Source organism: Podarcis vaucheri (assembly GCF_965113315.1).
Source record: "Podarcis vaucheri genome assembly, chromosome: 14".
Classification (NCBI taxonomy): Eukaryota; Metazoa; Chordata; class Lepidosauria; order Squamata; family Lacertidae; genus Podarcis; species Podarcis vaucheri.
Genome location: NC_138752.1, coordinates 16617239 through 16637102, shown reverse-complemented (window position 1 = coordinate 16637102; position 19864 = coordinate 16617239). Strand labels below are relative to the sequence as shown.

Here is a 19864-nt window from a genome sequence, read left to right as displayed (position 1 = left end):
GAGCATGGCTTTCCAAACTGTATGCCATGACACATTAGTGTGTCGGCTGCAGTGTGCAGTTGTGTTGTGAGAATGCTCCCCACGCTCCTTCCAGGGCCGGAAAGGGGTTCGTTTAACCTCTGGTTTGCTAGGAAAAATGAATTACCGTGTCACGAAATGATGCATGTCTGAAAAAGTGTGTCACCAACACTGAAAAGTTTGGAAAGCTCTGAAGTAGAGCATCAAAAGTGGCTGATTCTTGAAGAGGGAAACTCCAGTTGCTTCTCTTGTTGGTGGAGTTGCCTGTCTGTGGTCGGTATGGACAATGTAGGCCCTGCTTTGGAAGTGCTGTGTACAGCTCTCTCAGACCCTCGGAGAGTCCCTGCTTTCCAGGGACAGTCCTGCATTTACAGAAGCTGTCCTGGTTTCTGATTTCATCCCAGAATGTCCCGCTTTTCCTTGTTGTTTAGTCGTTTAGTCGTGTCTGACTCTTTGTGACCCCATGGACCAGAGCACGCCAGGCACGCCTGTCTTCCACTGCCTCCCGCAGCTTGGTCAAACCCATGCTGGTAGCTTCAAGAACACTGTCCAACCATCTCGTCCTCTGCCGTCCCCTTCTCCTTGTGCCCTCCATCTTTCCCAACATCAGGGTCTTTTCCAGGGAGTCTTCTCTTCTCATGAGGTGGCCAAAGTATTGGAGCCTCAGCTTCATGATCTGTCCTTCCAGTGAGCACTCAGGGCTGATTTCCTTCAGAATGGAGAGGTTTGATCTTCTTGCAGTCCATGGGACTCTCAAGAGTCTCCTCCAGCACCATAATTAAAAAGCATCAATTCTTTGGCGACCAGCCTTCTTTATGGTCCAGCTCTCACTTCCATACATCACTACTGGGAAAACCATGGCTTTAACTATACGGACCTTTGTTGGCATATTTGATCCTTTGTTGGCATATTTGATCGCTTTTCCTTAGTACATCCCTATTTTTATTGGAGAAATGTTGGAGGCTTTGAAATTATCCAACCCCCAGATCTTCTGAAGGCAGCCCTGTACAGTGGTACCTCAGGTTACAAACATTTTGGGTTACAGACTCTGCTATCCTGGAAGTAGTACCTCAGGTTAAGAACATTACATCAGGATGAGAAGAGAAATTGCATGGCGGCAGTGGGAGGCCCCATTAGCTAAAGTGGTACCTCAGGTTAAGAATGGACCTCCAGAACAGTGGCAAGAGAAACTGATGAGTTATGCAGAACTGGCTAAATTGACATACCAACTGCAGGACAAAGACAACTGTGACCTTAAGGAAGAATGGGAACTTTTTACAAATTACTTAAAAAGACAACAAAATGAATTGGACTCCTTGGCAGGTTTTGAATAAACATACACAAGTTTATTGGTTGATAACATGATAGATAGATAATGCAAGGATATGTATAATTTCATAACATGCAGAGAATAATATGTACAGAGAAATCAGAGAGGGGAACTGAGAGAAGTCCCTGGTGGGGGGGGAAGGGGGGAATAATGTATGTGATTATATGGTCTGATAATTTATTATGTGGAAATTGTTTAATAAAAAATATTTTTTTAAAAAAGTGGACCTCCGGAACGAATTAAGTTAGTAACCAGAGGTACCACTGTATAGGGAAGGTTTTTTATGTTTAATGTTTTATTATGTTTTCATATATGTTGGAAGCTGCCTGGAGTGGCTGGGGCAACCCAGATGGGTGGAGTATAAATAGAAAATGATGATGGAATAGGACGTCCCGCTGTGGGTAAAACCTCAGTGCCTAGGACTTACCGATTGTATGGTCGGCGGTTCGAATCCCCGCGGCGGGGTGAGCTCCCGTTGTTTGGTCCCAGCTCCTGCCCACCTAGCAGTTCGAAAGCACTCTTAAGTGCAAGTAGATAAATAGGGACCACTTTATAGCGGGAAGGTAAACGGCGTTTCCGTGTGCTGCGCTGGTGCTGGCTCGCCAGTTGCAGCTTCGTCACGCTGGCCACGTGACCCGGAAGTGTCTTCGGACGGCGCCGGCTCACGGCCTCTAGAGCGAGATGAGCACGCAACCCTAGAGTCGAACACGACTGGCTTGTACGGGCAGGAGTACCTTTAGCTTTACTTATTTTCATCAGAGAAATGTTGGAGGGTATGCCTGGGATTGTGCTGCTTTAGAATGCAGGTGGGGAATTGTTCATCTGAATGCTTCTGGATGGCAAAGGAAACAAGGGAGAAAGCTGAGCTAGACTCCTTCTCCCTGATGGACTAGGTTTCTATGCATAGCAATGGTGACTACCCTGTGGCCCAACCACTACAGGATGACTCCAGTTCCCAGTAGCCCTAGCCAATATAGCCAAGAATCAGGGATGATGGGAGTTGTAGTCCAAAAACATCTGGCTGAGCACAGATTTCCTGCTCCTGATGCATAGGAACTTCAGAAAACACCTGTTTGGTAAAAACACAGCAGAAATTGTATTGCATGTCATTTCAGAAATTGATCCTAAGGCCAAAGCTGCAAAGTGAATAGGGGTTATACAGCAGTAAGGGAAATTTGCATGCACCCAGGAGAAGTACCTAAAATATATTGGTTTGTAGCCAGTGCTACTCCTACTCAGAGTAGACCCATTTAAATTAATTGGCGTGACTATTTTAGGATTATTAATTAGGTCTTCCCTGAGTAGGATTTGCATTGGAAACAATCCTATGTATTCTGATCCTGGCAAAAAAAAAATTGGACTAAATATTCTGGATCAAATGAACAGTCTGTTCCTAAGTTTGTCCCTCTTACTTAAAAGTATGCATGTTTAAAATGGCAATGGTAATTTATTTACCCGTGTTGCTTCATATGCATTTTACGCTGCCATAGTGCATACCGACACAATGTTTTCCTTCCGGGATCATACAAAGTGCAATAAGAATAATGTTAGCACAGGAAATGGGCAAAACGTTCAGTGCTACTAAATGCAATGCTATAACTACATGATATGCCTTAAGGACATAAGCTAGGAAGCATAGTTGTATTATATTTCATTGTTGAGATTTGGGTAAACAAATATAGGTGTGGGGTGTGTGTGTGTTTGTGTGTGTGTGGTACAGGTGATGGTGTAAGAAACCACAATGGGTTTCTTTGCCATTTCTTTGCCACATTTGTTCTGAGATCTGAAAAATAAACTTGTCCTTGGCTTTCCTTCTTTATTCTCCTCTGCTGGCTTCTGAACAATCGGTGTTTTTCAAACATTTCCCCCCCTCAAGAGAACTAGAAACTCTCCCCCCCCTTCAAAGAGCAATCTGTCCAATATTCTAGTAACAAGAGTATACAGTTCACACAGCAATACAACTCAGGACAGTTTTATCCATGTCTACTCGGAAGTTAGCTCTATTGACTTCAATGGGACTTAAAGGGAAGTGTGTACAAGACTGAAACCTTAGAGCTGCTAGGATATTGGCCTTAAAAGTGTATGTAAGGCCAGGTTATCAATCATTCTGAAATGCGGGCTATACAGGGCCAAAAAAGCTCTCTGCTAGCAGCCTATTGTGGCCAGTTTTGTGGGGCTTAATCACTTAGATGGTTAGTGGATGTAACGTTCCGCCTTGTCATAAGCAACGGTTGCATTAGATAATCTTCGGATCCCTGCCAGTTCTCTGAATTTTGCCGTGCAATTGAATGCTTCGTAAAGTAGTCATCCGACTGCTTCCCCTACTAGCGAGGCAAACAGATTATTATTATTATTATTATTATTATTATTATTATTATTATTATTATTATTAATATGGAACACAGCCAGTGCTTTTTTTCAGGGGGTACTCAAGGGCATGCAGTACCGGCACCTCTTTTGGTTGTTGTTTAAAAGTGTGGCACTTAATGTAACAATTTCACGGTGAGTGCCGGCACCTATTTTTCTAGGGAAAAAGCACTAAACAGAACCATCCTTTGCCATTCACACATCTACAAATTTTGCAGCGCAGTTCTCCAGCCAAGTATTGCGTACCAAGATGCACATACAGTGGTAACTCGGGTTAAGTACTTAATTCGTTCTGGAGGTCCGTTCTTAACCTGAAAGAGTCCTTAACCTGAAGCACCACTTTAACTAATGGGGCCTCCTGCTGCCGCCGTGCCACCAGAGCACGATTTCTGTTCTCATCCTGAAGCAATGTTCTTAACCCGAGGTACTATTTCTGGGTTAGTGGAGTCTGTAACCTGAAGGGTCTGTAAACTGAAGTGTATGTAACCTGAGGTATCACTGTATTAGGGTAAAATATATCTGTGAAAATGCATTAGAGGAAAAGCATTTGAGTTGTGTAAGTTCCCCCCCCCAAAAAAATCTAGCCTCCGCTGCAATAGATAACGGGGCTCTTTAAAAGTGTTCCTTTAGTACAAATGCAAGTACAACAACCGAGGCCGGATTTAGGTTTGATGAGGCCCTAAGCTACTGAAGGTAATGCAGCCCTTTATATGTCCAGCTGTCCTTTGTCAACAGCAAATTGTTGCTTTTTCTGTGTTGAATATATGACATATGGTAATTTATGGACCTAATAGGTGTCTAAAGCCATTTGCTCAGAACAAAATATGTATTTTATCAAAGTAATTGTTGAACTGAAATACAATTAAGAAGTATATTAATAGTGAAATACATTAATAAGAAGTACCATATTTTTCCATGTATAACACCCCCCCCCCAGGTATAAGATGCCCCCTGTTTTTAGGGACACCAATTTAAGAAAATAGGGAGGAAATTGCCCCGTGTATAAGACGACACACAGTTTTTCACATATTTTTAAAGTAACAAAATACAGTGGTGCCTCGCAAGACGAAATTAATTCGTTCCGCAATTTTTGTCGTCTAGCGAATTTTTCGTCTTGCGAAGCACGAAATCCCATAGGAATGCATTGAAAATCAATTAATGCGTTCCTATGGTCAAAAAAAGTCCAAACAAAGCCAAATTTGGTACAACAACAGTTTATTAACTGCTCTTTAAAGTCACACATACTGTGAAGAGCAGTTCAAAAATTTAAGGGAAAATAAATTAACTTTATAAACAAAACATGTCTTTGTTTTTAGTCAAAGAAAAAAAGTCGCGAGACGTTTTCGTCTTGCGAAGCAAGCCCATAGGGGAAATTCGTCTTGCGAGGCAAATCGCGAACGGAAAAAACTTTCGTCTAGCGAGTTTTTTGTATTGCGAGGCATTCGTCTTGCAGGGCACCACTGTACATGGAAAAGTATAGTATATTAATAGTGAAATACAGTAACTATTAAGCTCTAATTTTAAATGATCGGAGGGCCCATAACTTACATCATAGGAGCCTACGCAACACAAAACAAAACACTGTTGCTGTGTGTAGGTTTTATTTTACTTGTTTTTTATCTTATATTTTGGAAATGTACATCCAGTTTTTTTATCCCTTTAAATTTTTTGGGGCCCCCCAGGAGAGTGGGGTCCTAAGCTATAGCTTGTTTAGCCTATACAGTGGTACCTCAGGTTACACACACTTCAGGTTACATATGCTTCAGGTTACAGACTCCGCTAACCCAGAAATAGTGCTTCAGGTTAAGAACTTTGCTTCGGGATGAGAACAGAAATCGTGCTCCGGCGGTGCGGCAGCAGCAGGAGATCCCATTAGCTAAAGTGGTGCTTCAGGTTAAGAACAGATTCAGGTTAAGAACGGACCTCCGGAACGAATTAAGTACTTAAACCGAGGTACCACTGTACATAAATCCGGCACTGACAACAACCCTTAGACTCAGAAGAGCTCCCATGTTCAAGAAAGGGTTAATCTTGCAGACCTTCTCAAGAGACATCTGGCAAGAGCTGTGGGTGTTGGCTGTGGCAGATCCCAGGTCTGTACCAGTCGCTACAAGGGAGCTGTCATGACTCTTGATTTATCCTCCCTCCCCTCTCTCCCCCCCCACCCGCCCTCCCCAATGTCGTGGGGTATGGGATGTTGAAACGGCTGCGGCTCTAACGAAAAATACGAAAAAAACATGACAATTATGATTTAGTATCTTGGGAGGCATGTTGCTGGCCTCTGTTCATAGCTGGCGAATGTACTGGAAGTGACTCCGTGTTTTCTGTTTTAAAAACACTTTAAACATAATTTGGGCATTCGGAACAGGAAAGGAAGGGGGTGGGTTGGCAGTACTGAGAATTTTGCGTATGTTCGTGCATGACAGGGTGTGTGTGTGGTGGCAGATGATTAAATCAAGGCATGTGCTGGAGCTCGGGCAGACTGTAGATAATCTGGGAGTGAAGAGCAGGCAAGGGAGAATCTGTCAATTTTGGTTCCCCCCAGTTTCCCTTTCTTCCACTCTTGTAAGTCCAGTTCTCCACAATTCCAAATCAGTCTGTGATTAAAAAAATTAGCACTTTGTGTGAATTTCTCCTAAGGTATACATTTTTATATGCAATTTTGCCTAATGTACACACTTTGCAAAACACCTTACCCTAAAATAATGCTTTTTTTGGTATGATAATTTCATCAATATAGGGTTTTTGTACACGACCAAAGAACTGCACTTCAAAATGGGGAGATTATTAACTTGCAAGGGATGTGTGTGTTTCAGTTTGTATATTGCTTCGGGAAGTTTGTATATTGCTTCGGGAAGTACAAAGTGTTATGAATCGTGGTGTTTGTGTGCCTTGTTCAGTATTGAGTGTCTTCGCCAAAGCATAACTATTCTCCTTATCTGTGGCTTGATGGTGACTAAATTATATTGTGCACAAGCTGCTGTATGGAAAAGTGCATGAATCTGACATTTGAAGAGTTTGTAAGTAAACCACTTTTAACTTACCAAACGTGTGGTCTCTTTCTGTGCTAAGGAAGTGGGGAACTTTGGATGCAACTTGAAAGAGGATATTTTAAAGATTTAACAGCCTATATTTCCACACTTTGCTGCATGTTTTGTGATTTCAAATCTCTTCCGGAGGTTCTCTCACCAAAGAGTCCTTGCCCCATACCTGGATCCAGGCATCCAGGGAATTCTCTTTTTATTTTATCTTTGTATATTTTCTTCTTTTAACCAAATGAAGCAAGACAAAGTTTTCCTCCCTCAACCTACAGGGACCTTCCACTGGCTCAGACTCCTACAACTCTCTGAGCAAATCGTATTTCTCCTTGCCATTTTCCAATGTACTCACGACACCTACCTTCTAGGGTTGTTGTATTCATGTGCTTCAGAATGGGGCTGAAGCTGAGAGAAAGTGGCTTAGCTTAGCAAACTAAGGGGGGGAAATTGCACTTTCTAAACAGGAAGCTGCTGCTGATTCTGTATGAGTATACCGGCATGATATTAGAGTGTGTGTTAATCACATTGATATTTTAGGGACATGGGTGGCGCTGTGGGTTAACCCACTAAGCCTAGGATTTGCTGATCAGAAGGTTGGCGGTTCGAATCCCCACGGCGGGGTGAGCTCCCGTTGCTCGGTCCCACTCCTGCCAACCTAGCAGTTCGAAAGCACAAAGTGCAAGTAGATAAATAGGTACCACTCCGGCGGGAAGGTAAACAGCATTTCCGTGTGCTGCTCTGGTTTGCCAGAAGCGGCTTAGTCCTGCTGGCCACATGACCCGGAAGCTGTACGCCGGCTCCCTCAGCCAATAAAGCGAGATGAGCGCCGCAACCCCAGAGTCAGTCACGACTGGACCTAATGGTCAGGGGCCCCTTTACCTTGACCTTTTATACTGCATTTTTAAGTGCATACCACTTCTTTTTAAAGTAATTTGTGAAGTGCCCTTAGAATGATGGTGCTTTGGTTTGTTTGTTTGTTTGTTGAACAACGGAGGAGAAAAAATATTTTGGTATTCCAATAAATTCCTTTCTCAGAGTCCTCCTCTGCCTTTAGAACAAAGGAGAGTGAAAATTCTCAAGACTGCTGAAAATTTAATGCAAAAAAAAGAAGCAACCGTAATGTTTATCTGCTCCTGCTGCATAATACTGAGCTGCAGTATTACTGATTTCTGAATACATCCCCTTCTGCTGCTTAAGTTCTGGCAGGTTTGCCTTCTGCCTTAGGTCACATCTGCACTATACATGTAAAGCACCCGTGTACCACTTTAGCTGTCATAGCTCCCCCCCCCCAAATCCTGGAAACTGTGGTTTGTTAAGGGGGTTGAGAATTGTTACAAGACCCCTGTTCCCCCCACAGAACTACAAGTCCCACAGTGGTTTAACCATCAATCTATGCTGCTGCCTCATTCGGCTCCACCCCCTGGCTCCCCGCAAAGTCAGAATAATAATAATAATTATTTATACCCCGCCCATCTGGCTGGGTTTCCCCAGCCACTCTGGGCAGCTGCCAGCAGAACATTAAAAAAACCGATATAAGATCAAACATTAAAAACTTCCCTAAACAGGGCTGCCTTCAGATGTTTTCTAAAAGTCAGATAGTTGTTTATTTCCTTGACATCTGATGGGAGGGCGTTCCACAGGGTGGGCACCACTACCAAGAAGGCCCTCTGTCTGGTTCCCTGTAACCTCACTTCTTGCAGTGAGGGAACCACCAGAAGGCCCTTGGCGCTGGACCTCAGTGTCTGGGCTGAACAATGGCGGTGGAGACGCTCCTTCAGGTATACTGGGCCAGGGCCGTTTAGGACTTTAAAGGTCAGCGCTAACACTTTGAATTGTGCTCGGAAACGTACTGGGAGCCAATGTAGGTCTTTCAGGACCAGTGTTATGTGGTCTCGGCGGCCGCTCCCAGTCACCAGTCTAGCTGCCACATTCTGGATTCATTGTAGTTTCCAGGTCACCTTCAAAGGTAGCCCCACGTAGAGCGCATTGCAGTAGTCCAAGTGGGAGATAACTAGAGCATGAACCACTTTGGCGAGACATCAATCCATGCTGCCGCCTCATTCAGCTCCAGCCCCTGGCTCCTCATAAAGTCGGAATGTTGCGTACATGACATTAGGACGTCACATCAGGCCACCCACAGTGTTTTTGAGAAGTTGGTGCCTCTGCTCCCAACAATTGGGATTCAGAGACATATTGCCTCTGACAGCAGACACAGAACTTAGCTGCTATGGCTGATAGCTACTGATGCCCTTATTCTCCCGTGAATTTGTCTAGTCGTCTTTAAATCCATCTCTGCTGGCAACCATCACGGCCTCTTCTGGGAGGGAATTCCACCGCCCAACTTTGCCCGGTGCGAAGAAGTCTTTTCCCTTGCCAGCCCTAAATCTCCCGACATTTGCAGAACAGTCATCGTGTTTTGTAGCAACAATGGCAGGATCCAACAGCATTTGCATTATAGCAACACCCAAACGATACTTGTGGGCATTTTCTTATGAAAGCCCGTGTGAGTTCAGGCAAGTCGGGACACTTGGAAGTCGCCTGGGGCCGAGGCACAGGTTTGGCTCTCTGCGTGTTAAAAAGAAGAAGGAAAAAAGTTACATGGTTTTAGTATAGACACATGAAACAGGAAATTAATAAAGCGATAAAGTGCAGAAGCTTGCAGAGCAGTGTGCCAGAAAATAATGTTCACGTACCCTTGCTGGCTTGGCATACTGTGTTTTTTTCCCCAAAAGCAAGCCACCATCCCTTTTCTCATATTAGATTCCTAGGTAACTACTTCCAACAATATCTGGCTACATTCAGAAAGCAAAGACTGGCGTCATTAGCATTTTTTCTTTTCTTTTTTAGATCCCCCTTTTCCCATCTCTGGTATTTCCTGATCTGCAGATAGATGGTTTTCCATCTTCTGTAATCATGTTCCAGATGTTTGTGAATGAGCATGTCTGTCTTCCAATTGACTCCTCTTGAACCATTTTGCCAATAAGATCTGTAGAAGTTGGAGAAATAAGAAAGCTGGGAGTAGGGGTGGTTGAAGCTGTCAGTTTCGGTTCTTCTCAGTTTCTTTTTCCAACCTTAAGTGCAATTCTCCACATTAGTTTGCGATTATCATTATTGTCAGGGGTACAGGGACAGAGGGACAGGGAAGGCAGGAAATGGAGAGCGATGGAGAGGAATCCCAGGACAGCGAGGAAGAGGATGGCAATGACGCAGGGGATTCTATGAGTCTCTCCAGCGAATCAGAGGATTCCCAGAAGGGGGTGCCCGTGGTCAGGGCAAGGGGAGCCCCAGGGGGAGAGTGTCAGGAGCGGGGGGCCAGCAGGGGACCCCAAAGCGGCAGCTGGGAATCAGGGCCAGTTTCCCCACCAGAGAGCAGCGAGGGGGGGGGAGGCTCCAGTGTGCCAGGGGAGATAGCTCCGGCAGCAGAGAAAGAGGAGGGGTCAGAGCAAGCCATCATCCCGGAAGGGGAGGAGGGCAGTGACGGGAGTAGTATAACTGTCAAAAGGAAAGTTAGAAGTTGGGCGGGCGCGCCAAGTTCAAATGTGGAGGCGCGCGGAAGTACAGGGAGCCCGGAGGAGGAGCCTGGTCCCAAAGCCCGCAGGAGGGGGGAAGAGCAGTCTGGAGATTCCGCTTCGGGAGAATCTAGGAGAGGCGGAACCCCGGCGGGCAGAAAGACCCTGCGGAAAAGGAAGGAGAGAAAGAGGTGGAGCAGCGTAAGCCTCTTAAGCTGGTGTAGGGGAGGGACTGATTCAGAGGGGACTTCAACCGTCTAAGGCTAACAGACGTGGGGGCTGCACGCCTCGGTGGTGGAACCAATTATGAACTGCAGTAAACATCCTTGTATATAAGAAGAACCTGGCGTTGGTCTTTTGTGAGCTGAGACCTGAGGCAGCCCTGACAATTATTTTTAGAAAACTCCTCATGAAAATTCACCAGCATTTTAGTACAAATTTTTGCTAATAAAGAGATACTTTTGTGTACAATTTCCCATCATATGCAAATACTTACAAAGCAATTTCCCCTAACATAATACATTTTTGTATGTTATTTTTTGGCTCACAAGTGCATTTTTGTACACATTACTTGGCGCTAGACAACTGCAGTGCAGAATTCAGATAAGTGCGAATTTCAAAGAATGGCTGTGTTTCAGTTTGTGAGTTGTTAGGAAGGTTACAAATTACATAGGTAGGATTGTATTTAAAGTACGTTGCTTTCCGTGAGAGATATTTGACTGCATGCTAAAAATGTCTGGTTGTCATCAGCCTTCTCTCGGGCTAGATTATATGCAAATTGCTTTATAATAGTTGTTGCCTTCACAATATGCCTGTGAGGTGGGCACATCATTCTGCACAAGAAGGGCTTGAGTAATGAATCAAAGGCAGAGTCCAATACATTTTTCACCACTAACACAAACTACAGGTTCAACAGTGACTCCAGCTGGGAAAGGAATTTGTCATCATACCAAATATTCTTAAAATTGGTTTGGTAATACTGCATATGTCCTATGTGCTTTTCCTTGTAGACAGCTGTGGCGTAGACAATTCCTTGTGTTTTTTTCTTGTCAACAATTATCCATCGCTTCACACGTTACTAACTCCTTCCAGTTCATAGAAACAATAAAGAAACAATACCTACATCCCGATGACCTACTTGTGAGCTTCGATGTTGTATCTCTCTTCACTCAAGTGCCCATTAATGAAGCCTTGACAGCCATTCAAAACAAATACAACCCCCCCAAATACATCCTGGACCTGACCAACCACTGCCTAACCAACACGTACTTCATCCACAATGGACAAAGATACAAACAGATAGAAGGAGCACCTATGGGATCACCCCTCTCACCGGTCATCGCAAATTTGTACATGGAACACTTTGAAACCAATGCTTTAGACAAGTCAGAACACAAACCCAAACTTTGGCTCAGATATGTTGACGACACCTTTGTAATTTGGCCACACGGGAAAGAAAAACTAGATAGCTTCCTCACACATCTCAACAGCCTACACCCCAAAATACAATTCACTATGGAAATAGAAGACAACAACCAACTCCCCTTTCTTGACGTCCTAATCTACAAAAAACCTGATGGCTCCCTAGGACACACTATCTACCGGAAAAAAACACACACCAACCGCTACTTACATGCACAATCACACCACCACCCTGCACAAATAAACTCCGTAGCCAAGACTCTCATCTCCAGAACCAAACGCCTGGCAGACAAAGACCACTTGACAACTGAGTTACAGAATCTCTCAAATGTGTTAATCGCCAATGGATACCAGAAAAACAGGGTTACGAAGCTAATCCAAAAAGAAACACCCCCCAAAAACCAAGACACAGAAGAAAACAATGGCATGGCCCTCCTTCCTTATATCAAGGGCACTACAGACAAAATCAGCAAAATCCTCCATAAACACAATATCAAAACAGCCTTCTGCACCAACCAAAAAATAGCCAATATCCTCAGAAACCCAAAAGACAAAATCCAGCTGGAAAACCAAGGGGTCTATGAAATACCCTGCAAAGTCTGCCCAGCCACGTACATTGGACAAACAAACAGACGAATAAATGCACGTATCGCAGAACACAAGAATGCCGTCAAAAAAGAAGAAAAAACTTCCTCTCTTTTCCAACACATGAAAGAAACAGGACATGAAATTAATTTTGCAGATTCCAAATTGCTCTTTAACATGGAACATCACCACAAGAGAATAATCATGGAAGCCATCGAGATAGAGAAACACCCTCACAACATGAACAAGCGTGACGACACGTCCCGCCTGCCAGACATCTGGAAATTAGCCCTCCCCACAAAAACCGACACCAGAACCAGAGGCACACAGAACGCCGTCACCAATCAACCACACCAGACCCAAACCCAGACCCTCTCCACAGACATATTACAGACTCCATCCAGTAGCCAAACTATAGTGGCACCTCCGGATGCTGCACCCCCCTGCAATCCCTACACAGATCTGGCTGGCACAAGGCACAAAACCATAGCTCGCCCCTATACACGAAGCCAAGCCAGAGCACAACTAAATGCAGCACAGCCATCTTCTCAGAAAAACTCTTCACAAGCTCAAGAGGTCAAGACACGAAAGCTTTAGCAACTAATCTACACTTAATGACCCACCCAGTGATATTCTGAATATCACTCATGAAATCACCCAAGATATCCCTCAAGTAATTAAGGAACAAAAGAAGAAAAGGCACACTAATCTAGGAACTTCCTCTTTGCCCAGAACGTTGGAGGCTATACACCACACCCCTCAACAGTATTTATAGGAACTCAAACACCAGACTCTGCTCTGTTCCAGTAACAAGAAGCCGAAAGCACCAGCCTGAAGATGACGAGTGAGACCTCGTCGAAACGTCGCACAGACACCCCGACTCTTACACGGGAAGACACCCGAAGACACCAAAACCTGCATTCCTGTACCCGTGAAAATCTACGAAAGCATATATATATATATATATATATATATATATATATATATATATATATATATATATATATATGGTTTTACAAATTAAAATTTACATTCAAAATCATAAGTAATAAAAAAGTTAATAAACAAAGATTTACCTGAATCTCTGGGCTCCCCCCCCCACCTTTCCATGGGTTCCTTCGCTAATCCTTTTCCACTGCATATTTTTACTCACTCCAATTTTTAAGTATTCCATATATCCCTAGTTATTGTTACACTGCAAGTGTTATTCAAATCCTGCTAAAGAGCTAAGCTGTTTACAGTGGTCTCCAAGGTAAATTATAAATTTTCCCCATTCTTTGTTAAAATTCTGGTCTTCCTGGTTTTCAATCTTCCCAGTCATTTTCGCCATCTCCACGTAGTCCATCAGTTTGGTCTGCCATCCCTCTCTGGTGGGAACTTTGTCTTCCTTCCATCTCTGTGCTAAGAGCATCTGTGCAGCTGCCATTGTGTACATAAACAGTCTTTTGTACTGGTATTTCTGCACCTATAATTCCTAATAAAAAAGCTTCCGGTTTTTAAACAAAAGTTATTTTAAACATTTCCCCCCCCAATTCATTATGTATCATTTCCCATAATTGTTTTACAACCTTTACAACCTTACACTTCCACCACATATGGTCAAAGGTGCCTTCTTTTTCTTTACATTTCCAGCAAATATTTGAACTTGTCTTGTATATTTTTGCTATTTTTCTCGGAGTTAACTGCCAGCGACCCTTGTCAACAGTTGTGGTGTGGGAAAAGTCAGTTACATGTGGAAGTGCGGGAGAAGGCATTCCTTATATTGAGTCAGGGGCGGAGGAAGGTGGGGGCAGTAGGGGTAGATCACCCTGGGTGTCATCGCTGAGGGGGGGGTGACATTTGGTGCACTGCCCACCTGCGACTCCCAAGCCTACCCCGAGCCGTCGGGGGAAGGAGGGGGAGCTGCGCTGCTTTGCCAATGGCATTCCCCCCTTTCCCCCTTCGTTTTGGCAGCTGGGGGAGGCTTGGGAGTCGCAGCTGGGCGACATCCTGAATGTTCGTCATCGGTGGCTTGTTCTGCCCCCGTGGGTGGCTCGCTCCACCTCTGGTTGCAGGGTGTCCGTGCTGCTCCATGTACCCTAGCAGCTATCCCGCACCTGGGAGGGCAGCCTCTGCGCCCCACCCCCCTCGGGAGCATGCCTGCCCTGGACAGTGTGGGCATATGCTCCACCACTGTATCGAGTCAGACTGTTGGGCCATCTAGTTCAGTACTGTCTACGCTGACAGGCAACAGCTCTTCTAGATTTCAGGCAAGTATCTCTCCTAACCCTACCTGGCAATATGGGAGATCGAAACTAGGACCTTCTACATGCCAAGCAGGTGACCTGCCAATCTCTCTATGGCACATGCTTACAAAACTGGTTGAAATAATCTTGCCCTCTTCTTTATAAAGCCACCAAAATGTGGAGATGCGTATACATAGCTACATTGTTTAAACCATTAGAGAATCAGTTTGACTCAGTGAGATGTGTCTAGCCATCCACTGATCCTCTTCATTAATTTCTAATAACAATTGATATATATATATATATATATATTTGTGCCTGCAGTAGGTAAACACTACAATGCTTACATTTTCATCAGGATCTCAAAGTGGTTAAAGTCCCATGCTACTGGCTGCAGAAAAATCAACGATAGATTAAATATATATTTGTGGAGTGAAGGTTCTGTGTGTTGTAACCAGAGTTTTTCCAAGAGACTATTCATTTAGGAGCAAGCTACATTGGATTTTTAAAGTATTGCCTTTTGTATGTGTTAATAAGTGCAAGGGGAACAGCAGGAGGGTAACAGCTAGAGTTAACAGTTCACAAACCTTAGCTTGGCATCTGCGCTCGTAGCAGCTGCTGTAGCCCTAGTGTCATAGAAGGTCCTACTGCTTATACCTACTCTGAGCTCCCCTTAAAACCTTTTTAAAAATTAAAACATAGCTTTCTAGTCAGTGCTGGGCAGCTGGGTCTGGGAGCCGTCATTCTGAAGTCCTTCAATGCCCCTGATGTAGCACTGCTGCCGCAAAATGTTTCTGGCTGGAACCAGGGCAGGATTTAGGTTTGATGAGGCCCTAAGCTACTGAAGGCAGTGGGGCCCTTTACATGTCCAGCTGTCCTTTGTCAACAACAAATTGCCACTGGTTTTTGTGTTGAATATATGCTATATGGTAATGTATAGTTTCCCCAGTAGTGATGTATGGAAGTGAGAGCTGGGCCATAAAGAAGGCTGATCACCGAAGAATTGGTGCTTTTGAATTATGGTGCTGAAGGAGACTCTTGAGAGTCCCATGGACTGCAAGAAGATCAAACCTGTCCATTCTGAAGGAAATGAGTACTCACTGGAAGGACAGATCGTGAAGCTGAGGCTCCAATACGTTGGCTACCTCATGAGAAGAGAAGACCCTGATGTTGGGAAAGATGGAGGGCACAAGGAGAAGGGGATGACAGAGGACGAGATGATTGGACAGTGTTCTCGAAGCTACCAGCATGATTTTGACCAAACTGCAGGAGGCAGTGGAAGACAGGAGTGTCTGGCGTGCTCTGGTCCATGGGGTCACGAAGAGTCGGACACGACTAAATGACTAAACAGCAACAGGCATGATCCATTCAAGGTCGGGGTGGCAAGAAGCCAACAGTTCTACTCAACTAGCTCCTTGCATATCCCTTGGTATCATTGTGGACTGAGGCTGAACCAGACTGGAGGCCAATGGCATCTCTCTTGGGCTATGGCAGCTACACAGCACTTGCTATTTTGATACTCTTCTTTAATGCTGATGCTTAGGGCCCATCCAGTCCAGTGGGTAGTTCTTTTTGTGGGTTTATTCTGCGATAATGCCGCACTGACATAATAATAATAATAATAATAATAATAATAATAATAATAATAATAATTTATTTATTATTTATACCCCGCCCATTTGGCTGAGTTTCCCCAGCCACTCTGGGCAGCTCCCAATCAAGTGTTAAAAACAGTACAGCGTTACATATTAAAAACTTCCCTGAACAGGGCTGCCTTCAGATGTCTTCTGAATGTCAGGTAATTGTTTATCTCTTTGACATCTAATGGGAGGGCGTTCAGTGCATTTGTGGTGGATTTATACTGCACTGTTAACACGTCACCTTTCTGCTTGCTTTGTTGCTCTGAGATGCCTCCCCATCCTTTCCGTATTATTGACAGCTGGAGAGGCACTTGGAGGGGCAGGGGAAGGGAAATAATTTGTACTTTGGCCTTCTCTTTGAAGAGAAGACTCCCTGGAAAAGACCCTGATGTTGGGAAAGATGGAGGGCACAAGGAGAAGGGCACGGCAGAGGACGAGATGGTTGGACAGTGTTCTCGAAGCTACCAGCATGAGTTTGACCAAGCTGTGGGAGGCAGTGGAAGACAGGAGGGCTTGGCGTGCTCTGGTCCATGGGGTCACAAAGAGTCGGACGCGACTAAACGACTAAACAACAACAACAAATAGAAAGCTATAGATTGCTTGAGTAAAGAGAGGGGAAGGGGCACAAGTTATTTTATATACATTTTTTTTAAAACAACCCCAAAAAAACCCACATTGTAGCAATCAAGTGACAGGACAGATTTTGATCTCTAGGATCTTCCTGCATTTAATTGCATGCATGCTGGCCCAGCATGTCAAGACTCGAGGTAGGTTATACACCACCTTTCCCTGTGTAATTTTCCCACAGAGAAGATCAGCTTAGAAACCACAAGGCTTTAGCACGACTCAAAAAAGGAAAATAAACAAATGACAAGGGAGCATTTTGTAAGGAAGTGTGTGATTTGGAATGTTATTGCCTCACTTATTCTAATGACTCGGAGGGTCACATGCCAGTGATGGGAGGGGCCAGAGGTGAAAGCAGGCGGAGCAATGAATGCAAATATTACCTCTGTGCAGTAGGCTAGTTTCTACACACACACACCCTTTCTATCCTCCATCCAAACAAGCAAGTGACATTATCAGAGTTCGAGAATGCGTTCCAGCCAGTGCCAGATTTACGTATGAGCTAAACAAGCCATAGCTTAGGGCTCCACTCTCTTGGGGGCCCCCAAAAAATGTAAAGGAAAAAACCCTGGATGTACATTTCCAAAATATAACATAAAAAACAAATAAAATAAAACCTACATACAGCAACTGTGCTTTGTGTTGTGTTGGCTCCTGTGATGGAAGTAATAGTCCCGCCTGCTAGCCTGCTCCCTAAAATATCACTGGTTTGCTCATTTCTATATATAGGGTGCCTACATGCCACATGGACTGGTTGCATGCCAACATGTGCAAATGGCTTTAGATACCAATAGGTCCATACATCAATTTTTCCCAATGTCAGAGTCTTTTCCAGGGAGTCTTCTCTTCTAATGAGGTCGCCAAAGTATTGGAGTCTCAGCTTCAGGATCTGTGCTTCCAGTGAGCACTCAGGACTGATGGGTTTGATCTTCTTACAGTCCATGTGACTCTCAAGCTTTCTATAAAGGTAAAGGTAAAGGACCCCTGACAGTTAAGTCCAGTTGCAAATGACTCTGGGGTTGCGGTGCTCATCTCACTTTACTGGCTGAGGGAGCCGACATTTGTCTGCAGACAGTTTTTCCGGGTCATGTGGTCAGCATGACTAAGCCACTTCTGGCGAACCAGAGCAGCACACGGAAATGCCGTTTACCTTCCCGCCAGTGCTGTACCTATTTATCTGCTTGCACTTTGAGGTGCTTTTGAACTGCTAGGTGGGCAGGAGCTGGGACCGAGCAACGGGAGCTTACCCCATTGTGGGGATTCGAATTGCCGACCTTCTGATTGGCAAGTCCTAGGCTCTGTGGTTTAACCCACAGCGCCACACACACACACACACACACACACACACACACACACACACAAATATATATATATATAAACATGCCAGGCCTGAATCACATTACATACACCTTGTCCCAGCATAGTTTTCTATTGTATTGTATATTGCATTCTGCCTTCTCTAGGGACAAACTCGCTGTCTACTCGCTTCATACGCATTAAAAAAATTGAAGGGGGGAAAAGAAGTGAGATTCTGCAATAATTACACACTTAGGACTTGAGGCAAGTTTGGAATGGTTCTACTGCATAATTGGTAATTTTAATGCTCTGATGTTTTGCGTCCTTTGTAGTTCTGATCTGTGCTTCAGCTCCAGCGTCTTAATTTGAGCAGGACCTCACTTTCCAAGCAAACCCTGACAGCATTTCATCGAAGACCCCTGGCGGGTGTTTAAGGCTAGAAGTGCTATTACGCAATATTGAGACTGTGCAGAAATTGGCAATGGTGGAGCGTACCTTTATTTGCTTTTCAGAAATCAATTGGAAGGACAAAGCTGAATTTTTCCCCCTTCTGTGGTTACCCGTCCCCATTTTTTTTGGAACAGCCATTGATTCCCCTGATTTCTTCCCTTCACAATCACTATGTTCTGCCTCCCTTGTTGGAGGCAGTACAGGGGTGTTGCATTCCTGATTGCTGCCCAGGGTGGCACAATTCAAAGTGTTGGTGCTGACCTTGAAAAGCCATAAATGGCCTCAGCCCAGTATACCTGAAGGAGCGTCTCCACCCCCATTGTCCAGCCCGGACACTGAGGTCCAGCTCCGAGGGCCTTCTGGCGGTTCCCTCCCTGCGAGAAGTGAGGTTGCAGGGAAGCAGGCAGAGGGCCTTCTCGGTGGTGGCGCCTGCCCTGTGGAACATCCTCCCACCAGATGTCAAGCAAATAAACAACTATCTGACTTTTAAAAAAATCTGAAAGTTGCCCTGTTTAGGGAAGTTTTTAATGTTTGATGTTTTATCGTGTTTTTAATATTCTGTTGGGAGCTGCCCAGAGTGGCTGGGGAAACCCAGCCAGATGGGCGGGGTATAAATAAATATATATATATTAATTATTAATTGTTATTATTATTACCACCCCCTAACTCACAGGGTTGTTATTGAGAATTTAAGATGGGGTGTTGTGAGAGAACCATGTGCGTGAGAACCATGTGCGGGGTATAAATAATCAAAATATTATTATTATTATTATTATTATTATTATTATTATTATTATTAGCCTTTGAATCCAAGTTGATGGGAGGCACCAATGAGGAGAGGGCTGTTGTGTTCTTGCCTCAGATGTAGATTTTCCATACACATCCGGCCACTGTGTGGACAGGCTGCCAGACTAGATGGGCTTTTTGGCTGATGGACTAGATGGGCTTTTAAGGCGCCTTGCAATTAACAATTGCATTGCGGTTGCATGTACCCCCCCCTGTAACACTTGGAATTGCTTTGAGGTAGCACACAAACACCCCCACATCTTTGTTGGAAGCCGCCCAGATGGGTGGGGTACAAATAATAAATTATTATTATTATTATTATTATTATTATTATTATTATTATTACTACTACTACTACTAGGTCATGGTGGCCATTCTCATCCGCTTTCCTCCCAGCTGGGTGGTCTGTTGCCCAGCTGTGTGCTCTTTCCTCCCTTCTTCCCAAGAATGCAGATATTTTCACTGTCCAAAGGGCAGAGAGAGGGGAGAGCCAGGAACAGCCTGTGGATGGCCTCAGGTGAGCTGCTGAGCGATGGGCAGGGAGGTGTGTTGTTGTCGGAACGGTCTGATTGCC

The 19864-nt window shown here is 44.5% G+C and overlaps 1 long non-coding RNA gene across 1 annotated transcript in view; it reads right to left on the bottom strand.

The window, feature by feature from the left end:
• LOC309518592 overlaps window positions 1–19864 on the bottom strand; it is a 128935-nt gene that overhangs the window by 99882 nt on the left and 9189 nt on the right. Inside the window, exon 2 of the long non-coding RNA XR_014213533.1 lies at window positions 7409–9314. This is a non-coding gene — a long non-coding RNA (uncharacterized lncRNA). The remainder of the gene's footprint in view (window positions 1–7408; window positions 9315–19864) is intronic.